This window comes from Mixophyes fleayi, chromosome 3 (genome assembly GCF_038048845.1).
Source record: "Mixophyes fleayi isolate aMixFle1 chromosome 3, aMixFle1.hap1, whole genome shotgun sequence".
Lineage (NCBI taxonomy): Eukaryota > Metazoa > Chordata > Amphibia > Anura > Limnodynastidae > Mixophyes > Mixophyes fleayi.
Window position 1 is genome coordinate 231,069,618 of NC_134404.1, and position 12,403 is coordinate 231,082,020.

At 37.8% G+C, this 12,403-nt stretch overlaps 1 protein-coding gene across 1 annotated transcript in view; it reads left to right on the forward strand.

The window, feature by feature from the left end:
* Window positions 1–12,403, forward strand: part of MAP3K4 (mitogen-activated protein kinase kinase kinase 4) — a 93,462-nt gene that overhangs the window by 4,244 nt on the left and 76,815 nt on the right. The gene's annotated exons all lie outside the window — the stretch shown is intronic.

Below are 12,403 nucleotides of genomic sequence, written 5' to 3' on the forward strand. Positions count from 1 at the left end.
TGTGTGTGTGTTAGAATTTAGACTGTAAGCTCCAATGGGGCAGGGACTAATGTGAGTGAGTTCTCTGTACAGTGCTGCGGAATCAGTGGCACTATATAAATAAATGATGATGATGATCATATGCACAGCACTTATCAACATCTACATGTACATTAGATCATTATGGCCTTGTTGCAAATATTCTTTGGTAATGATATCATAGTTACTCTTATATAGGTCACCATTTTTTTTTTTTTTTAAATTCCTCGACACCCCCATATGTGCAAATATTTTCTTACCCATATTAAGCTAGGTACACACTACAGGGTTTTCACCTAAATATTGTGCCAATCACACGATAAACGACCGTTAGGTCCAGTATTGTATCAGTTTGTATGCCCCCAGGATCCTGTTTTATCATACCAAAGCATTTCGTATCGTTTGATTTTTATCACTGGATTTAAAATTTCTATGAACCATGGGACGATGTTGGACAAATTCTTAAGTGTGTATGCACTCACGACCAGCAGTGCAGGCAGATCTCCGTAGAGTTTACAGAGTCACAATCTTTTCAGCCAATACAGATGAAGAGCTCCGATCTGGAGGTAAAACGGGTAGACATGAATGGGCATGCTAATCAGGACATTCAGTCGTCGGTAAAATTGTTAACAATATCGCATTGGGAGAAATTTTCTGTAGTGTGTACTCGGCATTAGTACCCATGCATTCTCTTACCTATATTATAAACTAACATGAAGGCAGTTTAAGGGCAACATTCCAAAGAAGGACATTATTATGGAATAAAAACATACTGTTGAGTGAGAAGCTGTACTGTATATCAAGTATCTATTTGCCTGCCAGCTTGCAAATATTATTCTTGTATATTATTCTGAAAAGTGTCTGAACATGCTAATTTACGCAGACATACCATCTGTCCGGAAGAAGATGCTACAAATAACTCTGTGATCTATAGCTCATGGCCTTGTTTTTAAGTAGGTATTGATTTATGTTTTAACACCTTCCTAATAGGAAAACTATGAAAACTGGGTTATACTCTTAGGCCCCTTATGCACTGGTGTAACATTTGGGCCTACAAAACCAAGAACGAACACTTTATGAAAAAGCATAAAAACTATATGCACATGCATCTGATAGATGTTTTGAGTTTTGTCTGTATGTGCTTGCTGGTGTGTCAAACTCAAGCCTTGGTTAATGGTACTGAGATTTTACCATTCATTGTCTTTGTCCCATTCATTTCAGTGGGGTTTTCTGTGTGTCCACTACATGTATAAACCCAATCAAAACTAATGGGAAAAGCTCAAGGAATCATTTAAATGATATATCATTTAAAACTCGTGCAATCTCCCACCATCCTCAACCAGCAGCAGAGAACCTGTGCTGGTCTTCAATATAGTTTCCCCCTGTCCTAGTAGAAGCCGTCCTACCAGAGATTACCAGTCTTGTGCTAAAAAAATAAGTTGAAATGGATGGCGAAAAACAAGCCAACACGTTTGTGTAACTGCTCTTTTCACTGCTTGTGGATATGTACATGATGCGTTCCATAGACATGGACTTTTTCACATGCATTCAGATGTCTTGCGATCACTGCATTAGAGCAAACCAGGTCCAGCAAAAATTTAATCATAATGCAACTGCAAGCGGACACAATTGCGAACATATGGTTATGGATTCATGCTGTGAAATCGTTTTTTTCTTCATGTATATTTGCATGACTTGCATTTGCATTTAAAATGGCACAGCATTTTAACTCCAGTGTGTAAGGGGTCTTAACCTTCTTTCAAGACAGCTACTGAAATAATAAAGCAGCTTTGGAATATATGATTTGTAGCGTGTGGTTTATTGAATGATAGAAAAGTGGGAATGATCGCTTGCATAATTATATTGTCCGAATGGCTAGCGTTTGTGGACGCTTCTATCAACATTTAAATGAACACAAAGCTTACGATTGCCATCACAAAGTATGTGTGCATGTATGGGTTCGTTCCTCAACATTGTTTTTTGTGTTTCTCAGTGTTAAATATTAATGCCCATGAGTACAAAACCTTAAGACTATGGGGTTCTTCAGAAAATTTACTTTTTTATTTTGTGGCAGTTTTCTGTATACTGATGTGGTTCCTTTTCACTGCACATAGCATCTCTGGGTGAGCTAATTAAGTGCTATGTATAATCCACTCACGTTTAAGTTCTAATGGAAGGTGTAAATTTAAGCTAGAATTTTGTCCTTTGTTCTTGGCCAAGCATTTCTTATCATCGTTTAGGAACAAGGACAGTTTAAGGCATGCTTCTTTAGACACATTAGAAACTGTCATGATGTCCAGGTTTGGCTCAGTTAAAAAGTAGTTAAAGCCAATATTTAACATTATTATATGCCAGACTGTGTTATTGAGCTAAATAATGTACTTTAACTGGAGTACTTCAATAAATATGTCACCTCTGTCAATCTCTATCTTGCAGCAAATTGCTATGTTAGTAGTGAGGGGCTTCTGTACCGCAGCAGAGACTTGCTTTGCACAATTCCACTGTTTAGATTGGTGGAAGGAGTTGCACTTGTTTCTAATGGTGTGGTGATATACAGTCATGGCCAAAGTTTTGAGAATGACACAAATATTGGTTTTCACAAAGTTTGCTAGCAAGATGCTCCATCATGCGTTGTTTGTCATCAAATTGATCAACCCTACATATGAATGATCTCGGGATGCTTTACTGTTGGCATGACACAGGACTGATGGTAGTGCTCACCTATACTTCAATTGTTTTTCCAGATGCCCCAAACAATCTGAAAAGGGATTCATGAGAGAAAATGACTTTACCCAAGTCGTTAGCAGTCCAATCCCTGTGCCTTTTGCAGGGATTAGACTGCAAACATTTTGATAATTTTTGATTGGGTCCTGTCTGTGACTGAATCATTTATAAGTAACTTATGGTATAAATGTATTTAAAGGAAATAGCGCAGGGTGCTTATTTATATAATTGCACATGCACTTATTTTTGAGATTGTGTATATTTTGGTATGGTAAATCTTTATGTCTGAGACCAAGGAAGAAAATTCGTTTTTTTCTGCTTTAACCTTGCTAGAGGAAATGCATTATTTTTAATGTATATATCTGGTACAATAAGTCTTTGTTTAGAAAGTCTTCTGTATATCTTGGTGTAAGGAAATGCCTTGTTTGGGATTTGCAACTTTTCATGGGGAATTCTTTTCTTTGGAGGAAATGTGTGTTCTGCAGCTGTTGGAAGAAAGCACCCATGCTAATCTCATGTTAATTAGAGCTTATGAGTGTCCAATACCCCTTTGATTTGCTGTCAGATGTCCACTGTGTCCAAAATAAGATGCAGGAAATCATAGCAAGGTTTTAGGATATCACAGATAAGCGTAATATTGTTTGCTTTGCATTGCATGTAAATCCATGTTTGGGTAAACAAATTGCATCCTGATGGTTTTCTAAAATTGTATAAATAGAGAGCCCTTGTACACTGAAATGTATCATTCTGATGTTCCATCTGACCTGATCACTGATACCTTTTAATCAATGGAACTGTCCTTGTCAGTACACTTGAGCGAAATAAACATCACTCTCTGCTTCAAGACCCTGCTTGACAACTTCTTCAATATTGCTGTAATTCTGCGACCTACAGTTTAGACCCTAAATCTAATCCATTCTCCGGCTGTTCTGAAGTATGGACCCAGCTCCTAGTACCACCACTCTGGCCTGCTACCCAGCAGCTCTGGCAAGTGTGATAGGTCAGGGGGGATGTACAGCACCCTGACTGCTTACTATGTATCAGAGATACCAGCCCAAGTGTACCAGCACAGGAATACACTAGCAGCAACAGTTACCCAGAAGGAACGTGGTTCTGGATGCCATAAAGGAGTCCAGTGGTGGCAGCAGGCTCCTCCTACTGCGGCAGGAGGGGCATATTCAGAATAACGGAAGGGGGCGGTGGCAAATAAGCCCAGCCGGTTCCCAGCAACGACAGGCGGTGGCAAAGGCGGTCCATCCCGTCACACAGTCTGTCCCTGATATTTTTCCTGGAGGGAAGTGGCTTCTTTGCTGGCCTTCTTGACACCAGACCATCCTCCAAAAGTCTTCACCTCAATGTGCGTGCAGATGCACTCACACCTGCCTGCTGCCATTCCTGAGCAAGCTCTGCATTGGTGGTGCCTGATCCCACAGCTGAATCAACTTTAGGAGATGGTCCTGTCGCTTGCTGAATGTTCTTGGGCACCCTGAAGCCTCCTTCACAACTATTGATCCTCTCTCCTTGAAGTTCTGGTTGATATAGGTGCAATCTTACTAGCAGCAATATTTTTCCTTGCCTGTGGTGCCCTTTTTGTTCAATGCAATGATGACTGCACGTCAGTGACTTCAAGCACCACCCTCCTTTTTAAAGCTTCCAGACTGTTATTCTAACTCAATCAGCATGACAGAGTGATTTTTGTCCTTGTCAACACTCTCACTTGTGTTAACAAGAGAATCTGATGTCAGCTGGTCCTTTTCTGCAGGGCTGAAATGTAGTGGAAATGTTTTTGGGATAAAGTTTATTGGCATGGCAAAAAGGGACTTTGAAATGAATTGCAATTCATCTGATCACTCTTCATGACATTCTGGAGTATATGCAAATTGCCATCATAAAAACTGAGGCAGCAGACTTTGTGAAAAATAATATTTGTGTCATTCTCAAATCTTGTGGCCATGACTGTAGTACTTTACTTTTTATGCATTTTGCCTTAATGATTTTCTTTGAAATACACATGTTCTCTGCGTGTTCCATTCAGATCCTTAATACATTGGAGAGTGTGTGAATTTCGTCTACATAGGTTTGTTTCTACCTTAGTTTTCAAAAGCCTTGTTGTTTTAGAATTTAAAGCTCTTTATGTGTATATGAGCAATAATACTTTTCCACTTTTCTCCCAAAAGGTGCTTCATCTTCACATAGTAAATGTAGATCTTATGAGCTTATTCTGTAGCACATAGTATAGGAAATGCGTTACAGCTGAAAACTATTGATTTATTCTTGCACAATTTATATTAGCAGGTTCTCTGGCTGTTGGTCTAAAATGTTGCAATAGTATGCATCTTTTTGTTAATCCACTCTATTGTTAAGACCACAACAATGTTGTTTTGGGTGTCTTGTATTAGCATTAAACGGCCTTGCTGCAGATCACAGCAAACAAAGGTGACTGATCTATTGACATACGAGAATTGTCTAGTTAGTCAGCATCTGATATACATGACTTCCCGAATCATAGGCATGTCATCACAAGCCTGTGTAAAGTTTGTCACTTAATGTACTCATTCATTCTCCTTTGCTCCTATATAGAGTTGAGGCTACTGGGTTCATCCATCCCTATCACTGTTAAGGTACAAACTATTTCTCTGGCACCTGAGTGATTTCCATTTGAGAACTCCTGTATGGAAACCATCGGTTATCGGCTCATGAACTTTCCGGAGATTTAACACTCTTAGTAGTACACCTTACACTTAAGGATTGCAGATGAGCATATTATAATTTTGTAAATTGTGAGTGTGCATTTTTTTTGATGTTTATTGAATACATTTCTAAACAAAAAATACTACACTATATGGAATTTTATTTTCAACATATTTGCTGAGCTGAGTTTGTTTGCTGTGACTGAACTGGGGGCTGCTGTTCTAAGCATAATATATAGACAAGCTGTCTTCACATCTGCCTTTCAGGAAGAGCTGAGGCTGTCTCCATGTATCCAAGATACAGATAAGCTGATTTATGTACTTTATTGGGTACGCTGTCATTCTGTGTTCTGTATTAAACTATCACTGGTGTTTAAGACCATTATACTCCTATCGTTTTTTTTTGTTTTTTTTCTGTCAATATATCGGCATATGGTTAGAGATTAAGGAAGCTGTGCGGTATTGATCTACTGAGCATTACATGATAAGCCTTAAAGTCTTCATTTCCGGTACGCATATATCACAATTTTGGTGATCTGGGAAATATTTACCAGATATTACACTATTTGGCTCCGCTATTCCTCCTATTATGTTATATAGGATTATTTCCTGACCGGAGTACCATCCGGAATTTCGGAGGAAGGCTGCCTCCTCGTATGAAGAGTGTACATTATTTCAGACACTATTGTTATTGATTCACAATTTTGATTTGTGCACCATTGTTTTATTTATTATATATAGATAGATATGTTTTCAATGTGCATTAAATTTTCACACTTTCACATTGATTTGTACTTGCTGGTGGTGTACAATGTGTGTTACATGTGTTGGCCCATAGTGATATGAAAGCTCTTCAGTGCTATCCAGCTCTAAAAGCATTTTACATTGAAAGTATTATAGACTACACAACTTTTAACATCTTTAGACCATGTTTTCTGATTCGGAAAAACAATTGTCACTTAAAAGCAGCCATGAGACCACAGGCTAGTGGTTGCCTGCTTGTAGTTCAGTGTTTACATTCTCTATTTGCCTACATCCTCTCCCCCCTACAGTGTTAAATTACCCAGAGCATCGCCGCGCTAAACATATTAATCCGGCCAGCATGGAAACTACAGTAATAACAGTATTTAAGCGCACTATAACGGTAATAGTGCGCAGTCCGCGTTACTTTTTATAGTAACCTGGCCAGTTGAGTCCCCCCCCCCCCCCCCCCCGGAGTGGGCTGTGCAAATGCCAAGTTGCTTACACACAAGCAATGATGAGCTCATTATATTTTTATTACCGCTGACAAGTCAACTGGTGTCTATTAAAATTCTATAAAATGTATAATAAAATAATAAGCCATGTCTAGTTGTCATTCTTGTTTATTATTAAAGTAAATTTTAGCAGCATTTTTAAAAGTAAACTTTTGTAAAATGGTTATTTTATATGCATATACTGGGCATGTTTTAAATATCTGCACAATGTCACTTAAAGCTGTGCTACCAGTGACAAAAAAAAGATATTACTAATGTGCCCCTCCCTCTAGTCAAAGTCCTAGTGACTGCTACATGCATCCTTTTTTCCTGGTATTTCATTTTACAGCCATGGGGAAAAGAGAAGCATGTAGCAGACTCCAGGGCTCATGATAGATGCACATTAGTAAAATCTTTTACATAGGTTGTAGTGCCGTTTAAGTGTACTGCTGTTTATATTGCTTCCAAACTATACAAGTGAGAATTCACTATAACTCTTTTCATAAAGTGTAACAGCTTTGTAGTTCCTGTTTGATTCAGTTTTGACCTTTGGATGCAGGCGGGATGCAGGTTGGTCTTTGAAAACAGCTGACAGTAGCCATTGGTGGGTGTGGATTCATGACTGTGGAAAATTGTTCCCAGTAACTGGAAGTGCAGAGCTCTGGGTGTTTGTGTAAACATTCAACCCCCGGTAACACGCCTTTGAATAGTGACCTTTATGGTATAGTTAAGAACATCAGGTTTGTTGCCAAGCTTTACTCATTGCGTAATGAATTTAACTTTACATAATTGTAGCTGTGTGTCTGTAGAAATCTGTTCCTTTATACATTGAGATATTCATGGTCATTCATCACACACAATTTTGTTTTGTTTTTATTGGAGACTCGGACAGAAGTGCACAGTTACACTTTTCTGTGATGTTTATTATACTTAGAATTTACAGTGGGTTATAGTATTATATATTTTTAGAACATCCCCCCTTGACAAGGAATTGTATTGCTTTGTCAATACTTATCAAGAATTTGTCAAGTTCAGAGCTGCACTGGCAATCTTCTGTTCCCATAGTAATATTTATTTCCTGGAAATAACTTGGAAAATATTTCGGTGAAAGAACACTGATCCACATTCCATTTGTGGCTTATATTTGCTGTAGGCAGAGCAGCTTTGTTGCAATTCTGTCACTTTTTGTATTTCCTGGAAATACCTCAAAAACAGTCTGCACAGCAAGTGAACTCATCAACAATTCTTACAGTGTGAGCTTGTCTTGCACCACACACTTGAAAACTGCTCCTTACTTGTCGTAAACTGGAAAAGTTGGTTGTGTGAGATATTTATTTTACTAGATTTCTACAACTGTCTAAAAGCTCTTAAAGTGATTTTAAACACTTATTAAAATGTATTTATACAGTACCAGGATACTCTACAAAACTTCATGATTTGCAATTTAAAGAATATTTTTACCTGGTCCACATGGTTATTATATAGTAGAGTTTGTAAATGAAGTTCTTTCTGCTGAAAATAAAACTGTACAGTCAGTTGGTGATGCTGTGGTTACTTTAACATATTGATAAATAAAATAGCGGGCATTGAACCTGAATTTTTGTGCCATTCCTTTATTTAAGGTTTGTGGAGTGGTCATGTAGTCCCTTTTTTTTTTTTTTTTTTTTTTTTTTTTTTTCCTCCTTCCTATCAGTGGCTACCTAATTTTACTGCATGACATCTTGTCAGAGCATGTTCACACTCTGGTATGTTTATAACATCACTGAGTTTTGCCATCCGTGCAAATTCTCCTTCGGGTAGATCATTTGACCTTGGTTTGATCTGAAGGAAATCACCTTTACAACTATTGGTAGCACCATGTGTTTAAACCTGTTGAAACAGAGTCTTTGGCAAGTGATGGACATGCATTTTTTTTTACTGACACTAAATCCTAAATTTGCACTGTTAAAATGTCGCTTGCTAAGCCCATTAGAGAGCTTACAGGGGGTTAAATTTAGTTCAGTTAGGATGTTTTCAATTTTAGTCATAGTATGTCAGCGGTTTAGCAGCCTTTTTTCTTGTTTCATTTTTAATATTTCTTTGCTTATGTAAAGTGCTATAAAACATAGATACCGTTTGGTTTGTCTTTTCAAGGTTTCACCAGTTGTAAAGAACAGTGTGTGTATGTATGTGTATATGTATATGTATGTGTGTGTGTGTATATATATATATATATATATATATGTGTATATGTGTGTGTGTGTATATATATATATATATATATATATATATATATATATATATATATAATATATGTGTGTGTATGTATGTGTGTGTGTGTGTGTGTGTGTATATATATATATATATATATATATATATTAGGGACCACTTTTGGTGTTTCATGTTTTGGATTCGGATTTCCGTGAGGTTTTGGATTTGTTTCGCAAAACACCTGACGAAAGGTTTTGGATTCGGATTTATTTTGAAAAAAAACATAGAAAGTGTTAAAATCAAGTTTTTGGGTTTATTTTCACTCATACGCTATTATTAACCTCAATAACAATCATTTCCACTAATTCCCAGTCTATTCTGAACACCTCCCACCTCACAATATTGTTTTTAGTCCAAAACAGGCTCTACTGAGGCAAGATGTCGTCCTCATCCTCAACCTCTTGATTCCTCTCCCCCCTACAGTGTGTACTTCCTCCTCCTCACACATTATCAATTCGTCCCCGCTGGACTCTACAACCACAAGTCCCTCTGTACTATCTGGAGGGCTGTACTTGATTGAGGAATTGATAATTCATTTTTATGAACATCATTTTTTCAACGTTCTGAGGAAGCAACCTCCTTCGCCACTCACTGACCAGGTTCCCCGCTGCACTAAAAACTCTTTCCGAGTACACACTGGAGGGGGGACAACTCAGGTAAAATAGACCCACTGTGTACAGGGGCTTCCAAACTGCCTTTTTTTTCCTGCCAGTAACAATATGGACTGTCTGACATGTCTATTTGGATGGTGTCGGCAAAATAATCCTCCACCATTTTTTCTATTGTGACAGCATCCAATGCAGCAACAGTAGACATGTCTGCAATGATTGGCAGGTCCTTCAGTCCGGACCAGATGTTATCAGCATCCCCGCCAGCGGGTCTTTTAGGAAAACTGAGATTTTTCCTCGCAGCTTTATTCTCCAAATTTTTGTTTTCCATTATATGTAGCACAAGAGAGCGTACCCCTAAGCCACACACACTCGGCAAAGCCTTTAAAAATTATATGCGGCACAGGAGAGTACCACTGGACTGATACTGCAGAATCAGTGAACTTTGTAATATTGCAGTACCACTGGACTTATACTGCAGAATCAGTGAACTTTGTAATATTGCAGTACCACTGGTGGACTTATACTGCAGAATCAGTGAACTTTGTAATATTGCAGTACCAATGGACTTATACTGCAGGATTGTTTTTGGATATTTTTTTTTTAATTTCTTTTTTTTATAATTATTTTTTTTTTTTTTATTACTTGGGAATAATAGGGAAATAACAATGCCCTTAGAAGGACAGAGCACAGGACACAGCACCACTGAACTGAGCACAGCACAGAATATAGCAGGGCAGAGGACCACCTAACACAACCTCCCTCTACCCTGATCAATGCCTGAGTGAAGATGGCGGCGGCCAGCGGGGAATTTATAGAATCCAAGTATCGCGAGATCCGACAACGGGATTATGATTCGGAGCCTCGCTTTCAGTTTTGCAATTGGCGGGAATACCCGGATCTGTCTCGGATCCGGCTCGGATCGGCAAGGTTCGGGTGGGCTCGGATTTCAGATATCCGAGCCCGCTCATCCCTAAAATATATATATATATATATAATTAGTTTCCATAGCAAAGATGATTGTAACATGTATTTGTATTCACAGAAGCATTATCATGACCAATAGCTGTATATTGCATTATGCAAAGCTCCAAATTGTGGGTGGTCAAGCGGAAATTGAAATTTTTATACATCATGCTCCCTCTTTATAACACCATCCTTATTTACCAGCAGATACATTCTCACAAAAGCTTGTAAAAATAAAGAGGGTGACTTATAATGGAAATAGTATATAATATAACACTCTGTTTTGTGCAATATAAAAATGCTTGTGCAACTCTGTTTCACCAGTGCTCATGAGACATTGTGGAAATATGCAGCTGATGCTATTAGCTTTTGGGAGTTGCTTCTCTTCAAAATAATATCCTTAGTTGTTTAATAAATGAGAACAGACCTGTACCAGCTATGTTACAAAATTGAATACATGCCCTGGTGCAGGGCATGATATTGTAATATACCTTTTCTTACTTTATCAATTCTATTTTGTAACGTTTTCAATATTTCTGGTTCTCATTTATTGAACAAATATATATTGCACACAAACATTTTGTTCTAGCTATATTTCTCTTTAATGTGTGGCATTCCTGGTTTTCTAGCTAAATTTAAATACCCATGCTTGTAAATCTGCAGGTATTTATATCCACCCTGAAGGTTTGGCCTCTGACACGTTGACTTGACAATTGCTTAACTGATATATTCTACTTTACAATAACTAAATTGTTAACCAAAGTATAACACTCATAATGTACAGTTTACTTATTCACAACTTCCTTCCCTTAATGGGGAAGGAAGTTGTGAATAAGTAAACTGTACAGTCTTTGTATGTCAATTTAGTGACATACAAAGATTGGCGTGTGAAAGTGAATAAGTATAAACAAAGAGGAAGTGGTAGTGATAGTTTGTTGATTTGTAATCTCTAGTGCAGTGCTGGCTAACATAACAGATTTTGGGGATCAAAATACATATATTTCTACTGGTCACCTTGTGGTTATCGTATAGATCTACCAGACCCACAGGGATCCAGACGAAGGAAGAGGACTTGTTAATCCTTTGTAGTTCTTCAGTGACACTCGGATTCTTCAGTCAGTTCTGCAATAGCCATAACTCCTCGACACACCTGATATTTAACTCTCAAACAACCAGGAATATAAGATGGTACATACTCAATGCAGTAGCATGTTATATAGAACCAAAACCAACTTCCACCCCTGTCATAAATTCAGATACACACTTGAAATACTTTGGCAAACCTAAAGGATGTTTGAACATGGTGGCCAATCTGGTAAAGGGGGTGAACTGCAATGAGTCCACCAATCAGGACTAGATTTGACGCCCATGGCAAAGACATTTTTTCCCCTGGCTTTTGAAGAGAACAGAGCTCTGTTCATGCCAACAGGGATACTTAATACAGAAATATTACATGATAATGTTTAGCAGAAGGGGGTAGTTCTAGCCACAGGCAGCATAAAATTAGGATTCAAACATAATTTACAGTAATAAATGATTTCCCAAGTAACTGCTTCAACACAGTTGCTTAAAATTAAGATATTTCTGCTGGAGATCGTTAGCATACATAGAAATGAGCACCCAGGCACCCTGATCGTTAAGTAATGCAATTGTCACAGTGGTACCCCCCCTCTCATTCCATATCACAGGCCAGATACTAATTTAACATTTTTCCCTGTTATATAGAGCCCTGCTGTGTGGTATATAACTTTTAAAAATTAAAGTAATTTTTACACTTACAATAATATTTACATCCTGGTTAAAACATATACATAATAACTGTATACATTTAAAACATAACTGGAGAAAAGGGTTAAAAAGTATTCAAATCAGAATCCCATACTATGTGAGAATAAAGGCACCTCAAATGGTG